Source organism: Staurois parvus, unplaced genomic scaffold (genome assembly GCF_062004578.1).
Source record: "Staurois parvus isolate SC_StPar_1 unplaced genomic scaffold, SC_StPar_1.0 ptg002227l, whole genome shotgun sequence".
NCBI classification, from domain to species: domain Eukaryota; kingdom Metazoa; phylum Chordata; class Amphibia; order Anura; family Ranidae; genus Staurois; species Staurois parvus.
In genome coordinates, this window is record NW_028320023.1 from 91,941 (window position 1) to 112,500 (window position 20,560).

At 51.0% G+C, this 20,560-nt stretch overlaps 1 long non-coding RNA gene across 1 annotated transcript in view; it reads right to left on the bottom strand.

Annotated features, from left to right (window-relative positions):
* Positions 1-1,047: 1,047 nt before the first annotated feature.
* The window catches only part of LOC149431512 (uncharacterized), a 30,446-nt gene continuing 10,933 nt past the window's right edge, over positions 1,048-20,560 (bottom strand). Inside the window, exon 3 of the long non-coding RNA XR_016309252.1 lies at positions 1,048-1,140. This is a non-coding gene — a long non-coding RNA (uncharacterized LOC149431512). The remainder of the gene's footprint in view (positions 1,141-20,560) is intronic.

Consider the following 20,560-nt stretch of genomic DNA (forward strand, 5'->3'; position numbering starts at 1 on the left):
AGAGGCCAGAACCAATCACATGGGCAAAAACCACCACAAATTCTATCTATTCCTATTGGTTCCCTCTGATGCTCCTCCATCTCCCAGCCTGAGCTCTGCTGTACAGGAGATTATGAGGATTCATTGATGTTCTTTTCATACCTGGAGTCCAGCTTCAAAGGAGAATCTATAATGTGTATTTCATCCTGAGCTCTAGGTGACAGAGTGCATGTATGTATTACATGTGCTGTAGACTGGGGGCTAGCGTGGTTGACAGCACGCCCCTCTATCCCCCCCCCACCGCTGTCTGACCGTGATGTTTTGAAGAATGGATGAGAGTTGATGGATGGCGCTGATTTCAGCACCAGGCGCTTGCCCAAGACTGATGCCACCATACATACATGGGGGGGGGGGCATATCATAGCAGAGGGGGTAGAAGATAGTCAGCTCACCGTGAGCTCCACAATACAAATGCAGTGCAGAGGGTGTATGAACACCGTACCCCCCCCCCCCCCCACAGGTCCCTCTGTACTTTCTCCTTCCAGGAAGTGCTGCCCAGAGAATCCCTGGACTACTGGGTCACCTGTGGGAGCCCTGACAGCTCCCACCCCAAAGGTAAGTACAGCAGGTATCAGGGGATGGGAGGGGGGGTTGTACAGCAGGTATCGGGGGATGGGAGGGGGGGTTGTACAGCAGGTATCGGGGGATGGGAGGGGGGGTTGTACACCTTTACATTTATCCTTTAAAGTTGAAGTAACATTTGATAAACATTTACTGGACGTACACTATCCGGGGGCACTCTCATCCTTGGACACTTTTCTGGGGACCCTCAGGGATACCCCACATTACAGAGCTGCCTCTCTTCATCAAATCTGTTTTCCCATTTGGGATCCAGGCCTCCTAACACGCTATTAGTAATACAGAGAAGAACTGGCCGGGGCTGACAACACTGCTTGGGATTTCAGTGCAGCAGAGACAGTGTTGTCAGCTCAGTGATGAAGGGCATTCCCCATGTGAACTCACCATTGGCTGTCAGAGAAGACAGGGGGCACGCCATCATCCCTTCGGCTACACTGGGGTCTGTCGCCCTCTTCTGAACGCCCCCTTTTATTAATGTTGGGGGGTCAGCAAGGAATGTGTCCGGGAATATTTCCTGATCTTCTAGAAGAGTAAAACGGATGGTTAGTTCACAATGGTGACCCATCATAATCACAAACCAAATCATCACAACTCAAAGAAACCTTTTCCCAGCATAGAAGATACAAATGCAAACTGACAGCCAGAGAAATATTCTCCAACAATAGAAGTTCACCTTAAAAAACAATGAAATAAATAAATAAATGCCGTGTTTTGCAGGTAAAAAAAATGTGTATTTATAATTGTTTTATTAGCAGCTTGTAAAGCATTGCATCCGCCATCCGTCCTGATTACCCCGGTAAAGGTCATACAGGGGGTCCCAAACATGGGGGGGGGGTGTACAGCCATGGTGGGGGGGGGGTGTACAGTGATGATGGGGGGGGGGTGTACAGTGATGATGGGGGGGGTGTACAGTGATGATGTGGGGGTGTACAGCGATGATGGTGGGGTGTACAGCGATGATGGTGGGGGGGGGGGGTGTACAGCGATGATGGGGGGGTGTACAGTGATGATGGTGGGGGGGGGGTGTACAGCGATGATGGTGGGGGGGGGTGTACAGCGATGATGGGGGGTGTACAGTGATGATGGTGGGGTATAGCGATGATGGGGGGTATAGCGATGATGGGGGGGATATAGCAGTGATGGGGGGGGTACAGCGATGATGGGGGGGGGGTATAGCGATGATGGGGGGGTATAGCGATGATGGGGGGGTATAGCGATGATGGGGGGGGGTATAGCGATGATGGGGGGGTATAGTGATGATGGGGGGGTATAGAAATGATGGGGGGGTATAGCGGTGATGGGGGGGGGTATAGCGATGATGGGGGGTATAGCGATGATGGGGGGAATATAGCAGTGATGGGGGGGGTACAGCGATGATGGGGGGGGGTATAGTGATGATGGGGGGGTATAGTGATGATGGGGGGGTATAGTGATGATGGGGGGGGGTATAGTGATGATGGGGGGGGTATAGCGGTGATGGGTGGGGGTATAGTGATGATGGGGGGGGTATAGCGATGATGGGGGGGGTATAGTGATGATGGGGGGGGTATAGTGATGATGGGGGGGTATAGTGATGATGGGGGGGGTATAGTGATGATGGGGGGGTATAGAAATGATGGTTAATGATAACAATAAGTGTGACTATCAGAGGAGTTATGACGATGTATCACTATAACATTATATATGATTACACATCTTATTACCCATAATAATAATGGGGGCTGACCCCCCCCCCCCCCCAGTGTCTCCCTTCCCCCAGTGTCTCCCTTCCCTCAGCACTTCCCCTTCCCGGCCACCCCGGGGCGCAGCTTCCCCAACTTCCCCTCCAGACACCATGAAAACACCGATCACTTCCTGCCTGGTCTCCATGGTGATGGGTCTTCCAGGAGGAAATCTATGGTGATGGGACACTACAGGAGGAGCTGAGTGTTGCTGCCCTCTAGCGGCTCCTGTGTGCATTACATCAGGGAAATGTCAGCACAGAGAATGGCCAGGAGATTTCTGTCATCCAAATACACAGAACAGCTTTATTGTATTATAATTATTGGGATTATTAATATTACACCCATTATTGTTTATATTATAATTCATATCAATCATTACAATCCTATTAATACAGTAAAATAAATAAAATGACATTATAATAACATTGTATGAATATAAACAGAGGCGTCTATATTATAAATACAGGGAAATGGTATCAATGTTATATAATAGGATCCAATCCAGATCTGCTCTACATCCCAACATCCAATCCAAAGCCACCTGAGCTGGATCCCAGATGAGCCAATCAGAGTAAAGCAGGCTGAACAGAGGCTGCTGATTGGTCACACATAAACTCCGCCCCCCTCACTGTGACTTTGCACTGTAAACAGACTGGATCCCAGATGAGCCAATCAGAGTAAAGCAGGCTGAACAGAGGCTGCTGATTGGTCACACATAAACCCCGCCCCCCTCACTGTGGTCACATGACCTCCCTCACTGTGAGTCCTCAGTTGCTGTTTTCTCTCACCAGAGACAGCTGCTTCCTTACAGAGCTCCTGTTTTTTTTCTAAAAAAAAAAAAAAAAAATGTGCAGAATCTTTGCCGCGATTGTTATCCTGTTGCTCCCTTGGGGAGTACACAGGAAGGACATCAAAGACTCCACAAAGACCGGCATGGACAAGGACAATGATATGAAGATTATGGAGGAACAAAGAAATTTCATCAAAGACTCCCCAGATATCCGCATGGAGGGGGGGAGCATGAAGATGATGGAGGAACACCGATATTTCATCAAAGACTCCCCAGATATACGCATGGAGGAGGGGAGGACCATGAAGATGATGGAAGAACTGGAGCAGGAAAAGGTCAGAGAATTGGAAAACGAGTCCCCAGGACCCATCAGTTGGTTTTCACTACTGGCCACCATTCCATTCTGGTATAAGGGGACAGTCCTGATAAGTGTTCTCATTCTGAGGTACATCCTGCGCAGGAATCATCTGGCCACAATATTAGAACAATATTTGATGTTCCTGGAGCTGATTGAATTCTTTTATCAACTACTCGATGTCTGGTACAGCGAGGGGCCAACCTCAGAGAACACAGCCCCACCCATGCTTATAAATGCCACTGACTGCTACCAATGGATGGTTGCTGGGCTCCAGTCAGTCTGGTCCAATGGGTGGGCAGCCTTAGGGAACACAGCCCCACCCATGCTTATAAATGCCACTGACTGCTACCAATGGATGGTTGCTGAGCTCCAGTCAGTCTGGTCCAATGGGTGGGCAGCCTTAGGGAACAGAATCCCACCCATGCTTATAAATGCCACTGACTGCTACCAATGGATGTTTGCTGGGCTCCAGTCAGTCTGGTCCAATGGGTGGGCGGCCTTAGGGAACACAGCCCCACCCATGCTTATAAATGCCACTGACTGCTACCAATGGATGGTTGCTGGGCTCCAGTCAGTCTGGTCCAATGGGTGGGCGGCCTTAGGGAACACAGTGCTACCCATGCTTATAAATACTGTTGCTGAGCACCAATCAGAATGCTTGTTGGGACTTATCATCTTGCTGCTGGTAATGTTCCTAAAATATTTCAAGCCATTTCACCAATGGATCCAACCAACGAAAAGCAACATCAACCCACCGACGATTGACATCGATCTAACAACAGACATCACTATGGACCAGGCTGACTTTCGTACTCCCATCCTCACACCTCCTAGCAATGACGTCCGTGCTCACATAACGGATTTACTCCGGGAAATGAGGAGGAGCGAGCGAAACAAGCGGCTCAGGAACATTAACATCTTCCCATCAACAAGTGAAAGTGTGGACAGTGCTATGGAAGAGACTGACCTTCCCATTCCCAGCGTCCCACCTCCCAGGGATGACATCCGTGCTCACCTACGGGATCTATGCCGGCCAATGGGGAGGCGCAGGCCAACCAAGGAGTTCAGGCACCGCAAGCTCAATCTACCAGAGAATGACCACATACCACCAAAAGATGAATATGCGGACAGTGCTACGGGAGATTCTGACTTTCCCATTCCCAGCGTCGCACCTCCCAGGGATCCCATCCGTGTTCATCCTTCCAGCACATCAACAAGAGGTTTACTCTTTCCAGCATTAGATAACACTTTACCATCAACGACTTCTGGCGTCTTTCCAACAAAAGACATGATCCTACCATCGAGTTCTGGCAATAGGCGAGAATGGACAACCATGACTGTCCATCCCAGTGTCCAATCCAGAGGTGAAATTCCTAGCGATACCGCCCGTTTTATCCTACGGGATTTATGCCGGGCAATGAAGAGGCGCTGGCCAACCACAGAGTTCAGTTATGGCAAAATGTTCTCATCAATGAGTGACGTCATTCCACAGGACGATGATACCGTCCCATTACTGAGTGATGTCATTCCACAGGTTGATGATACCGTCCCATCAACGAGTGATGTCATTCCACAGGGTGATGATGCCGTCCCATCAACGCATGACATCATTCCTAAGAGATATTCTACCATGTCATCAATCAGTGACATCATCCAACCACCAAGCGATGACATTAGTTCTGGGACTGACCAACCGACTGGCCATCCCAGCGGTGCATCTCCTAGTGATGGCACCCGCTTTAATCCACGCAATTTATTCCAGCGAAAGAAGAAGCACAAGCGACCTAAGGTGAAAAATCTCAACAATCCCACCTCATACCAGGTCGCCGTCATCTTGTGCGGGAGACATCCAGTTATATGTCCAGCAGACTGTTTCATCTTCGACTGTGTCACCTCCTAAATATCGCAGCCGTATTCACCTATTGTCAGGGGTCGGGTGTTCTGCCGCGATACGCCGGGTGGCGCATGCACAGAACACCGACACGCTCTAGCCAGTGGGCCCTGGGCGATCGTGGCGGCGGCGACGGCCGCGCATGCGCACTCCCGATCGCGGACAGGCGCCTGGCACCAATGACAGCGCAGGGCGCGCTATTTAAACAGGACAGGAGGTATGTCTTATTATCCTGTTCCTGTCATCTGGTTTGTGAAGTTTCCTGTTGCCGACCTCTGCTTGATCCTGACCCTGCTGGTTGTCTCCTGCTTGACCCCTGGCTTGACCTGACCACTCTCCTGCCTGCTCCTCTGGTACCTCGCTGCCCGCACGTTGCTGAACCCGGCTCGTGACCCTGACCACTCTCCTGCCTGCTCCTCCGGTACCTCGCTGCCCGCACGTTGCTGAACCCGGCTCGTGACCCTGACCATTCTCTGCCTGCTCATCCGGTACCTCGCTGCCCGCACGTTGCTGAACCCGGCTCGTGACCCTGACCTCTCTCCTGCCTGCTCCTCCGGTACCTCGCTGCCCGCACGTTGCTGAACCCGGCTCGTGACCCTGACCATTCTCTGCCTGCTCCTCCGGTACCTCGCTGCCCGCACGTTGCTGAACCCGGCTCGTGACCCTGACCATTCTCTGCCTGCTCCTCCGGTACCTCGCTGCCCGCACGTTGCTGAACCCGGCTCGTGACCCTGACCACTCTCCTGCCTGCTCCTCCGGTACCTCGCTGCCCGCACGTTGCTGAACCCGGCTCGTGACCCTGACCATTCTCTGCCTGCTCCTCTGGTACCTCGCTGCCCGCACGTTGCTGAACCCGGCCTGCCTGACTACGCCTTACGTCACGCTGACTGTCCATCCATCCATCCCGCAAGGATCAGTCCCTGCTGCAAGGCCTACCAGCCTCTTCTCGTCAGGCTCTATTTCCCGCAACACCTCTGACGGTACTCTCTACCACTGCTGGACATACTCAGGGGTCGCGCCCTGGTCTCGGTCTGCTCCAAGTCCATCCCCACCATCAGGGGCCCTGGTGCATAAGCAGATTGGGACTTAGACCCCGCGTGCTGAGGAACCCCGCACTGTGGGCCACTAGAGATACCGTCAGGTGGTGTCTGACACCTATAGAATGTATTGCGGCTAAAGAAGAAGCGCGGGCCAACCGAAGAGGCCGGCCAGAAGACTCAGAGAGAACATTAGATACACAGATATGATGGGGGAGGGGTGACACCCCAATATAGAGAGAACATTGTATATACAGATATGGGGGAGGGGTGACACCCCAATATAGAGAGAACATTGTATATACAGATATGATGGGGGAGGGGTGACACCCCAATATAGAGAGAACATTGTATACACAGATATGATGGGGGAGGGGAGACACCCCAATATAGAGAGAACATTGTATATACAGATATGATGGGGGAGGGGTGACACCCCAATATAGAGAGAACATTATATACACAGATATGATGGGGGAGGGGTGACACCCCAATATAGAGAGAACATTGTATATACAGATATGATGGGGGAGGGGTGACACCCCAATATGGAGAGAACATTGTATATACAGATATGGGGGAGGGGTGACATCCCAACATAGAGAGAACATTGTATATACAGATATGATGGGGGAGGGGTGACACCCCAATATAGAGAGAACATTGTATATACAGATATGATGGGGGAGGGGTGACACCCCAATATAGAGAGAACATTGTATATACAGATATGATGGGAGGGGTGACACCCCAATATAGAGAGAACATTGTATATACAGATATGATGGGGGAGGGGTGACACCCCAATATAGAGAGAACATTGTATATACAGATATGATGGGGGGGGGTGACACCCCAATATAGAGAGAACATTGTATATACAGATATGATGGGAGGGGTGACACCCCAATATAGAGAGAACATTGTATATACAGATATGATGGGGGGGACACCCCAATATAGAGAGAACATTGCATATACAGATATGATGGGGGAGGGGTGACACCCCAATATAGAGAGAACATTGGATATACAGATATGATGGGGGAGGGGTGACACCCCAATATAGAGAGAACATTGTATATACAGATATGATGGGGGAGGGGTGACACCCCAATATAGAGAGAACATTGTATATACAGATATGATGGGGGAGGGGTGACACCCCAATATAGAGAGAACATTGTATATACAGATATGATGGGGGGGACACCCCAATATAGAGAGAACATTGCATATACAGATATGATGGGGGAGGGGTGACACCCCAATATAGAGAGAACATTGTATATACAGATATGATGGGGGAGGGGTGACACCCCAATATAGAGAGAACATTGTATATACAGATATGATGGGGGAGGGGTGACACCCCAATATAGAGAGAACATTGTATATACAGATATGATGGGGGAGGGGTGACACCCCAATATAGAGAGAACATTGTATATACAGATATGATGGGGGAGGGGTGACACCCCAATATAGAGAGAACATTGTATACACAGATATGATGGGGGAGGGGTGACACCCCAGTATAGAGAGAACATTGTATATACAGATATGATGGGGGGGGGACACCCCAATATAGAGAGAACATTGTATATACAGATATGATGGGGGAGGGGTGACACCCCAATATAGAGAGAACATTGTATATATGTCTTCTGATGGTGGACGTCTCTTTGGTGCCTTCAGCCAGGTGCGATGTAACACACACGTCATCCCGCAATTCTCATGCGTCTTGCCATGCGACAATTGCAGCAACATCACACTGCATTCGGGGCGCCATGTTGATGATGAACGTCTCTTTGGTGCCTCTTCAGACATCTCCATAGAGGACGTCACTGGCAGGAAGGGTTCTCATTGGCCCCAGCAGAAAAGGCCTCAAGCTGGAAAGACTCCTCCTACTTCTGAAGCCAATCAGAGTTTCTTTCTTTTCTCCCAAGCTTCATCCTCCAAGAGCAGACCTAAGCCAGGGGCCCAGTTCAGTCACAATCCTGGGGCCCCTAATCCCCAAACCTGCAGACTAGTCCTATTAAACCTCCTGAAGGGATTTCCCTACTTTCTAAAGTGGGGGGACGTCTGTTGGCCTTTGGGGTCACCTGGTCAGCAGACATCTCAGAAGCTCAGGTAAGAGACGTGGTGTCCAGGGGCTACAGGCTAGAGGTCATCTCCCTGCCCCCACCCCGCTTCGTGTTGTCCAACCTGCCGGTGTCCCCGCAGGGACTAGCGGTCCTCCATGCTGCTCCTGCAGATCTGCTGACCCAAGGAGATCTCCCCATTGGACCAACAGCAGAATAGTTCCCGGTTTTTAGGCCACATTCACAGGGGACATACCAATGTGTACCGCCGTGGGGGGCCGTGTTTATTTGCAGGGGATGTCCCGGTGTTCATGCACCCCTGTGCAGGCAGTTCCATTGATGTCAGTTGGGACGTAGTGGTAACATGGACACAGATGCTGATCCCAATCTGACATCCGTATGGATGCATGGCCCTGAACGCACACTATCTGTGTTCACAGCTGTTCACCCGCACAGATGTTACATTGGGAGCAGTGTCTGTATCCATGCAGCCGCTGCATCCCAACTGACATCAATGAACCTGCCTGCACAGGGATGCATGAACACCGGTACATCCCCCAAGTAAACACGGCCCCCCACGGCTGTACGGATTAGTACGCCCCCTGTGACCGGGGCCTTACTCCAACCTTTTCCCTGTTCTAAAGCCTCCCAGCCGGATCACACTATGTGGTGCGGGACACTGCATGGAGTCTGCACAGGAATCACACCGCATTCCTCTGCGCATTCCATGCACATGTCTGTGCGCTGCGATTTGGGCCATACACTTCCTATGGCTCAAATCACATCGCATCCGCACCACAAAGGTGCAGGACTGTCTTTAGATCCGCACCTGAATCACATGGTATGGGTCTTCTCACCCATGTCATGTGATTTCTGGCAATCACATCGCGTCTTGCCATCTGTTTCGGGTGTCAATAATTTATTACTGACTCCCGCACCAGATCGCATGAACGTGATGCGATTGCAATGCGGTGCGGGAAACGTACAGGATTCGCAGCGTTTCCCGCACCGCATTGGTGTGAACCCGAGCACAAGGAGGACATAGGCTGCATTCACTGGGGGGATTAGGGGCATACAGGGGATTCCTGCGGATGGGATCACTGTGAACAGTGGGGGATGGGAAGTCTGTACAAAGCAATGACAGGCTGACAGGAGCCGCGACCATTCCCATGTATCCGCACATCCATCGGTCATCTACGGTTAGGGCCAGGATCGCTCATCCTTCCCTGACCACAGATGACCGATGGATGTGCGGATACATGGGAATGGTCCCGGCTCAGCCTGTCATTGCTTTGTACAGACTTCCCATCCCCCACTGTTCACAGTGATCCCAGCCCCAGGAATCCCCTGTATGCCCCCTAATCCCCCCAGTGAATGCAGCCTATGTCCTCCTTGAGGCTTTAGAACAAGGAAACGGTTGGAGTAAAAACCCGGAAACCTTTCTGCTGTTGGTCCAATGGGGAGATCTCCTTGGGTCAGCAGATCTGCAGGAGCAGCATGGAGGACCGCTAGTCCCTGCGGGGACACCGGCAGGTTGGACAACACGAAGCGGGGTGGGGGCAGGGAGATGACCTCTAGCCTGTAGCCCCTGGACACCACGTCTCTTACCTGAGCTTCTGAGATGTCTGCTGACCAGGTGACCCCAAAGGCCAACAGACATCCCCCCACTTTAGGAAATGTGGACTTCCCTTCAGGAGGTTTTATAGGGCTTGTCTGAAGGTTTGGGGATTAGGGGCCCCAGGATTGTGACTGAACTGGGCCCCTGGCTTAGGTCTAGTCTTGGAGGATGAAGCTTGGGAGAAAAGAAAGGAACTCTGATTGGCTTCCGAAGTGGGAGGAGTCTTTCCAGCTTGAGGCCTTTTCTGCTGGGGCCAATGAGAACCCTTCCTGCCAGTGACGTCCTTTATGGAGATGTCTGAAGAGGCACCAAAGAGACGTTCATCATCAACATGGCGCCCCGAATGCAGTGTGATGTTGCTGCAATTGTCGCATGGCAAGACGCATGAGAATTGCGGGATGACGTGTGTGTTACATCGCACCTGGCTGAAGGCACCAAAGAGACGTCCACCATCAGAAGACATATATACAATGTTCTCTCTATATTGGGGTGTCACCCCTCCCCCATCATATCTGTATATACAATGTTCTCTCTATATTGGGGTGTCACCCCTCCCCCATCATATCTGTATATACAATGTTCTCTATATATTGGGGTGTCACCCCTCCCCCATCATATCTGTATATACAATGTTCTCTCTATATTGGGGTGTCACCCCCCCCCATCATATCTGTATATACAATGTTCTCTCTATATTGGGGTGTCACCCCTCCCCCATCATATCTGTATATACAATGTTCTCTCTATATTGGGGTGTCACCCCCCCCATCATATCTGTATATACAATGTTCTCTCTATATTGGGGTGTCACCCCTCCCCCATCATATCTGTATATACAATGTTCTCTCTATATTGGGGTGTCACCCCCCCCCCCCATCATATCTGTATATACAATGTTCTCTCTATATTGGGGTGTCACCCCTCCCCCATCATATCTGTATATACAATGTTCTCTCTATATTGGGGTGTCACCTCCCCCCATCATATCTGTATATACAATGTTCTCTCTATATTGGGGTGTCACCCATCCCCCATCATATCTGTATATACAATGTTCTCTCTATATTGGGGTGTCACCCCTCCCCCATCATATCTGTATATACAATGTTCTCTCTATATTGGGGTGTCACCCCCCCCCCATCATATCTGTATATACAATGTTCTCTCTATATTGGGGTGTCACCCCTCCCCCATCATATCTGTATATACAATGTTCTCTCTATATTGGGGTGTCACCCCTCCCCCATCTTATCTGTATATACAATGTTCTCTCTATATTGGGGTGTCACCCTCCCCATCATATCTGTATATACAATGTTCTCTCTATATTGGGGTGTCACCCCTCCCCCATCATATCTGTATATACAATGTTCTCTATATATTGGGGTGTCACCCCTCCCCCATCATATCTGTATATACAATGTTCTCTCTATATTGGGGTGTCACCCCCCCCCATCATATCTGTATATACAATGTTCTCTCTATATTGGGGTGTCACCCCTCCCCCATCATATCTGTATATACAATGTTCTCTCTATATTGGGGTGTCACCCCCCCCATCATATCTGTATATACAATGTTCTCTCTATATTGGGGTTTCACCCCCCCTCCCCCATATCTGTATATACAATGTTCTCTCTATATTGGGGTGTCACCCCTCCCCCATCATATCTGTATATACAATGTTCTCTCTATATTGGGGTGTCACCCCCCCCCCATCATATCTGTATATACAATGTTCTCTCTATATTGGGGTGTCACCCCTCCCCCATCAAATCTGTATATACAATGTTCTCTCTATATTGGGGTGTCACCCCTCCCCCATCATATCTGTATATACAATGTTCTCTCTATATTGGGGTGTCACCCCCCCCCATCATATCTGTATATACAATGTTCTCTCTATATTGGGGTGTCACCCCTCCCCCATCATATCTGTATATACAATGTTCTCTCTATATTGGGGTGTCACCCCTCCCCCATCTTATCTGTATATACAATGTTCTCTCTATATTGGGGTGTCACCCCCCCCATCATATCTGTATATACAATGTTCTCTCTATATTGGGGTGTCACCCCTCCCCCATCATATCTGTATATACAATGTTCTCTATATATTGGGGTGTCACCCCTCCCCCATCATATCTGTATATACAATGTTCTCTCTATATTGGGGTGTCACCCCCCCCCCATCATATCTGTATATACAATGTTCTCTCTATATTGGGGTGTCACCCCTCCCCCATCATATCTGTATATACAATGTTCTCTCTATATTGGGGTGTCACCCCCCCCATCATATCTGTATATACAATGTTCTCTCTATATTGGGGTTTCACCCCCCCTCCCCCATATCTGTATATACAATGTTCTCTCTATATTGGGGTGTCACCCCTCCCCCATCATATCTGTATATACAATGTTCTCTCTATATTGGGGTTTCACCCCCCCTCCCCCATATCTGTGTATACAATGTTCTCTCTATATTGGGGTGTCACCCCTCCCCCATCATATCTGTATATACAATGTTCTCTCTATATTGGGGTGTCACCCCTCCCCCATCATATCTGTATATACAATGTTCTCTCTATATTGGGGTGTCACCCCTCCCCCATCATATCTGTATATACAATGTTCTCTCTATATTGGGGTGTCACCCCTCCCCCATCATATCTGTATATACAATGTTCTCTCTATATTGGGGTGTCACCCCTCCCCCATCATATCTGTATATACAATGTTGTCTCTATATTGGGGTGTCACCTCCCCCCATCATATCTGTATATACAATGTTCTCTCTATATTGGGGTGTCACCCATCCCCCATCATATCTGTATATACAATGTTCTCTCTATATTGGGGTGTCACCCCTCCCCCATCATATCTGTATATACAATGTTCTCTCTATATTGGGGTGTCACCCCTCCCCCATCATATCTGTATATACAATGTTCTCTCTATATTGGGGTGTCACCCCTCCCCCATCATATCTGTATATACAATGTTCTCTCTATATTGGGGTGTCACCCCTCCCCCATCTTATCTGTGTATACAATGTTCTCTCTATATTGGGGTGTCACCCCTCCCCCATCATATCTGTGTATACAATGTTCTCTCTATATTGGGGTGTCACCCCCCCCATCATATCTGTATATACAATGTTCTCTCTATATTGAGGTGTCACCCCTCCCCCATCATATCTGTATATACAATGGAGAGAAGGGTTGGGATTGGTGGGTCGGAGGCACGGAGGAGACCTTTGCCATCAGAAGACATGGAACCTCGCGTTGGTGGTGTAGTGGTTAGCATGGCTGCTTTCCCAGCAGCTGACTCGGGTTCAATTCCCGGCCAACGCAATCTCCAACATGGCTGCCTCCCCTCCTTGGTGATCGGAGTCCCCCGGGGGAAAAGGCCGATACAAATCCAATCTGGAGGATATATTACTGGTGGGATCAAATACAAACCAAAACCAATGAAGGGGATGTGTCGTCTGATTGGACAGATTTCATTACACACGCTCCAATAGCAGACTTCCTGCAGATGGATCACATTGTTCTGTGTTCTCCATTCCAGCCAGTAGGTGGAGAACTCCGCCCCTTCTCTGGTATCTTCTAGGCCAGGGGGGCCAAACCTTCCAGTACGGGGACCGAAAAAATAACCCCCCCCAGCAACATAACACTTCTTCCCCCAAGCAAAAATAGACCCCTCCCTCAACAATAGATTCCTCCCACTGCATTAATAAATCCTCCAGCAACCAGTACCAATAGACCCCCCCAGTAATAACCGACCCCCTGAGCAACATAAGACTTCCCACACCATGCAACAATAGACCCCTCCCTCAAGATTAAATCCCCATCAGCAACGATAGATCCCCCAGCAGTCGGGATCATTGGACCCTCCAGCACCACTTGCCATTACATACATTTTGAACAGGGAAAAAAAAAGTCCTGGTCACATGACCACTGATCCTTCCCAGCCCTGGGTGTTCTGAACTGTTTAAAGGGATGGCGGGGCGGGAAGGGGTTCAAACAGGGGCGGACTGACCATTTGGAAACTCGGGCACTGCTCGAGGACCCGGGGGAAGGAGGGGGCCCCATGAGATGCCCCTGGTACCTTTTCATAGGCTTTTTTGAGTTTGGGCAAGGACACAGGGGCCCCATGATCCCCTATTGCCCGGGGGCCCCATGAGTCGTTAGTCCGCCTCTGGGTTCAAATCACAAGGATACGAGAGATGGAGATCATCAATAGTGTGCTTCTTCTGCTGTGTGACGGCTGCCTGCCCACCCACATGCAGGAGAAGAACGCACCCCAGGCTGAGGCTTTCATGCTTCCGGGGATCATGCTGAGTATTAGAAGCTGCTTCTGCGGAGCGCCCCCACAGGTGAATGGCGGTATGGCGCTCAGTGCTCCGCCCCCTAATTAATCAGCATACATTGTGAGTCGTTATTAAAAAAATGTAAAAAAAAAAGTCCCGACTCTGAGTTCCACAACCTGGCCGTCCATTCTCCTCACCCCCTCCCCCCCCCCTCCCCCAATTGGCAGCATTTTCCTGTGAAATCTGTAGTTAAAACGCTTCATTGTTCAATATTTTATTAGTGCGTTCCGCGCATACTGAGCCCCCCATCCCCTCCCCCCCCCTCCCCCGCTCCCCCACCCCGTCCTGACTTTAAATCGTCCTTGTGGAAGAAATTCTAAGTGAATTCCTCTGGGATTTAATGGACGAGACCTATTACCTGTCAGCGCATATTTAATGTCACCGCCGCCGCCGATTCCTAATAACATCCTCACTAATTGGCGGGTCATTCCTACGGAAGAGCCGCCGCGCTCCTCGCGGGAAACCAACTGAAAGAAAACACCATTATATAATAACGCTGTAATTTCACCATTAACCTTTTTATCTTTTACAAATTTTCAGGCGGCTTGTGGGGGGAGGGGGAGGGGGTGTTCGTAGCCTCCCTAGCGGTCTGATGATGTCAGGATTTCTGTGCTCAAAGCGGTACATTTTTTGGCATGGAAATATGGTGTTTTTTTATTGTAGGCTGTAATTTTTAGGAATAACTCCCTGAAATCTGTCCGGACAAGAGTCTAGTAAACATCCCGGGGAGGAGAAAACTTGAAACACGAAATCATAAATAATAATGTAATAATCATAAAAAATAATAATATAATAATAAATGTAATTCAATAATATAATCACCGAAAACACTGAAATGTGAAATAGAGCGCCAAGTCGGCCCATCGCTGAGCTCAGTCGCAGAATCGTTTTCAGTGTCTGATGAGGAATTTCCCCCACCAATCATTATCACTCAATTCTGCAAGTGGTTCTGATTTACTATCGCTGTTCTCTAGCCGCTCTAAAACCGCGTCTGACCTAAAGGGACGCTTTTTGGACGCCATGGACGTTTCTCAGTTTCCAGAAAGAAAGGGCGGTAAAAATGCAGGCAGGGCGCCGGACAAAGCACTCGGGACACAATGTATGTGAAATGGTTGGATACAGGAATGTTATACTCTGTGATTTTAGTGTATTTAGTGAATGTCACTTTTTGTCATTTTCAAATTTCCCGCCAGTTCCGTCCCCCATACGTCCCGACGTCGCAGGGAAGGGAACCCGGAAGACAGATGCCGGCATCGGCCGGAGGACATTACTGGGGACACTGCAGGGGGGACATCACGGGAGCGCAGGACAAGGTAAGTGATTGAGGGATCCCGGAGCAACGCTGCAGTGTATTCCGGAGTGTAGCTCGGGGGGGAGGGGGGGTCACCGCTTGTGGTTCTGAAACTTTACCCCGAGCAACACTCGGGAATACCTCCGGGGGGGTTAATGCAACATTCCCACGAAGGGAGACGTCGGCTGTCACAATGGGCTGATAGAGAACACCTGAAGGTAAACCGTCCGAAACTCTGCGCTGACTGCAAAAATACCTACAAAAATCATCCAATGGCAATACAGGAAAACCGCGCCGGAATGAGCGGAATATAAGAAAATACATGAAAATGAGGAAAATGTTACGCTGCCCCTTTAAGTAATGAAATGACAGAAAATATATTTGTAACCTTTTCCATGTAAATGATGTCAGGATACAATGTAGCAGTAATATCGCTGCGGAACCTCGCTGGTCTTCATCCATTGAGGCACTACTCCTCCCAGTGACACCAATGATGGGGCACTACTCCTCCCACTGACACCAATCATGGGGCACTACTCCTCCCACTGACACCAATGATGGGGCACTATTCCTCCCACTGACACCAATGATGGGGCACTACTCCTCCCACTGACACCAATCATGGGGCACTACTCCTCCCACTGACACCAATGATGGGGCACTATTCCTCCCACTGACACCAATCATGGGGCACTACTCCTCCCACTGACACCAATCATGGGGCACTACTCCTCCCACTGACACCAATGATGGGGCACTATTCCTCCCAGTAACACCAATGATGGGGCACTACTCCTCCCACTGACACCAATCATGGGGCACTATTCCTCCCACTGACACCAATGATGGGGCACTATTCCTCCCACTGACACCAATCATGGGGCACTACTCCTCCCACTGACACCAATCATGGGGCACTACTCCTCCCACTGACACCAATGATGGGGCACTACTCCTCCCAGTGACACCAATCATGGGGCATTACTCCTCCCACTGACACCAATCATGGGGCACTACTCCTCCCACTGACACCAATCATGGGGCATTACTCCTCCCACTGACACCAATCATGGGGCACTACTCCTCCCACTGATACCAATCATGGGGCACTACTCCTCCCACTGACACCAATCATGGGGCATTACTCCTCCCACTGACACCAATCATGGGGCACTACTCCTCCCACTGACACCAATCATGGGGCACTACTCCCACTGACACCAATGATGGGGCACTACTCCTCCCACTGACACCAATGATGGGGCACTACTCCTCCCACTGACACCAATGAAGGGGCACTACTCCTCCCACTGACACCAATGATGGGGCACTATTCCTCCCACTGATACCAATGATGGGGCACTATTCCTCCCACTGACACCAATGATGGGGCACTATTCCTCCCAATGACACCAATGATGGGACACTACTCCCACTGACACCAATGATGGGGCACTACTCCTCCCACTGCCACTAATGATGGGGCACTACTCCTCCCACTGACACCAATGATGGGGCACTACTCCTCCCACTGACACCACGGATGGGGCACTATTCCTCCCACTGACACCAATGATGAGGCACTATTCCTCCCAGACACCAATGATGGGGCACTGTTCCGCCCACTGACACCAATGATGGGACACTATTCCTCCCACTGACACCAATGATGGGGCACTATTCCTCTCACTGACACCAATGATGGGGCACTACTCCTCCCACTGACACCAATGATGGGGCACTATTCCTCCCACTGACACCAATGATGGGGCACTATTCCTTCCACTGACACCAATGATGGGGCACTACTCCTCCCACTGACACCAATGATGGGGCACTATTCCTCCCACTGACACCAATGATGGGGCACTATTCCCCCCACTGATACTAATGATGGGGCACTATTCCTCCCACTGACACCAATCATGGGGCACTACTCCCTCTGACACCAATGATGGGGCACTATTCCTCCTATACTACCCCATACCAGCGTCCTGATCACCGCCATACCCCATACCAGCGCCCTGATCACCCCCATACCCCTTACCAGCATCCTGATCACCACCATACCCCATACCAGCATCCTGATCACCCCCATACCCCATACCAGCGTCCTGATCACCCCCATACCAGCGTCCTGATCACCCCCATACCCCATATCAGCATCCTGATCACCACCATACCCCATACCAGCATCCTGATCACCACCATACCCCATACCAGCATCCTGATCACCACCATACCCCTTACCAGCGTCCTGATCACCCCCATACCCCATACCAGCGTCCTGATCACCCCCATACCCCATACCAGCGTCCTGATCACCCCCATACCAGCGTCCTGATCACCCCCATACCCCATATCAGCATCCTGATCACCCCCATACCCCATATCAGCGTCCTGATCACCCCCATACCCCATATCAGCGTCCTGATCACCCCCATACCAGCGTCCTGATCACCCCCCATACCAGCGTCCTGATCACCCCCATACCTCATACCAGCGTCCTGATCACCACCATACCCCATACCAGCGTCCTGATCACCCCCATACCAGCGTCCTGATCACCCCCATACCCCATACCAGCATCCTGATCACCGCCATACCCCATACCAGCGTCCTGATCACCCCCATACCAGCATCCTGATCACCTCCATACCCCTTACCAGCGTCCTGATCACCCCCATACCCCATACCAGCGTCCTGATCACCCCCATACCCCATACCAGCGTCCTGATCACCCCCATACCCCATACCAGCGTCCTGATCACCCCCATACCCCATACCAGCGTCCTGATCACCGCCATACCTCATACCAACACCCTGGTTACCGCCATACCCCATACCAGCGTCCTGATCACCCCCATACCCCATACCAGCATCCTGATCACCCCCATACCCCATACCAGCGTCCTGATCACCGCCATACCTCATACCAACACCCTGGTTACCGCCATACCCCATACCAGCGTCCTGATCACCCCCATACCCCATATCAGCATCCTGATCACCCCCATACCCCATACCAGCATCCTGATCACCGCCATACCCCATACCAGCGTCCTGATCACCCCCATACCAGCATCCTGATCACCTCCATACCCCTTACCAGCGTCCTGATCACCCCCATACCCCATACCAACGTCCTGATCACCACCATACCCCATACCAGCGTCCTGATCACCCCCATACCCCATACCAGCGTCCTGATCACCCCCATACCCAATACCAGCGTCCTGATCACCCCCATACCCCATACCAGCGTCCTGATCACCGCCATACCTCATACCAACACCCTGGTTACCGCCATACCCCATACCAGCGTCCTGATCACCCCCATACCCCATACCAGCACCCTGATCACCCCCATACCCCATACCAGCGTCCTGATCACCACCATACCCCATACCAGCATCCTGATCACCTCCATACCCCATACCAGCATCCTGATCACCGCCATACCCCATACCAGCATCCTGATCACCCCCATACCCCATACCAGCACCCTGATCACCCCCATACCCCATACCAGCGTCCTGATCACCACCATACCCCATACCAGCATCCTGATCACCGCCATACCCCATACCAGCATCCTGATCACCGCCATACCCCATACCAGCATCCTAATCACCTCCGTACCCCATACCAGCATCCTGATCACCCCCATACCCCATACCAGCATCCTGATCACCGCCATACCCCATACCAGCATCCTGATCACCCCCATACCCCTTACCAGCGTCCTGATCACCCCCATACCTCATACCAGCGTCCTGATCACCACCATACCCCATACCAGTGTTCTGATCACCCCCATACCAGCGTCCTGATCACCCCCATACCCCATACCAGCGTCCTGATCACCCCCATACCAGCGTCCTGATCACCCCCATACCCCATATCAGCATCCTGATCACCCCCATACCCCATACCAGCATCCTGATCACCGCCATACCCCATACCAGCGTCCTGATCACCCCCATACCAGCATCCTGATCACCCCCATACCCCTTACCAGCGTCCTGATCACCCCCATACCAGCGTCCTGATCACCCCCATACCCCATACCAACGTCCTGATCACCCCCATACCCCATACCAGCATCCTGATCACCCCCATACCCCATACCAGCGTCCTGATCACCCCCATACCCCATACCAGCATCCTGATCACCGCCATACCCCATACCAGCGTCCTGATCACCGCCATACCTCATACCAACACCCTGGTTACCGCCATACCCCATACCAGCGTCCTGATCACCCCCATACCCCATACCAGCATCCTGATCACCCCCATACCCCATACCAGCGTCCTGATAACCGCCATACCTCATACCAACACCCTGGTTACCGCCATACCCCATACCAGCGTCCTGATCACCCCCATACCCCATACCAGCGTCCTGATCACCACCGTACCCCATACCAGCATCCTGATCACCGCCATACCTCATACCAGCATCCTAATCACCTCCGTACCCCATACCAGCATCCTGATCACCCCCATACCCCATACCAGCGTCCTGATCACCACCATACCCCATACCAGCATTCTGATCACCGCCATACCCCATACCAGCGTCCTGATCACCCCCATACCCCATACCAGCATCCTGATCAACACCATACCCCATACCAGCATCCTGATCACCGCCATACCCCATACCAGTGTCCTGATCACCGCCATACCCCATACCAGCGTCCTGATCACCGCCATACCCCATACCAGCGTCCCGATCACCACCATACCCCATACCAGCGTCCTGATC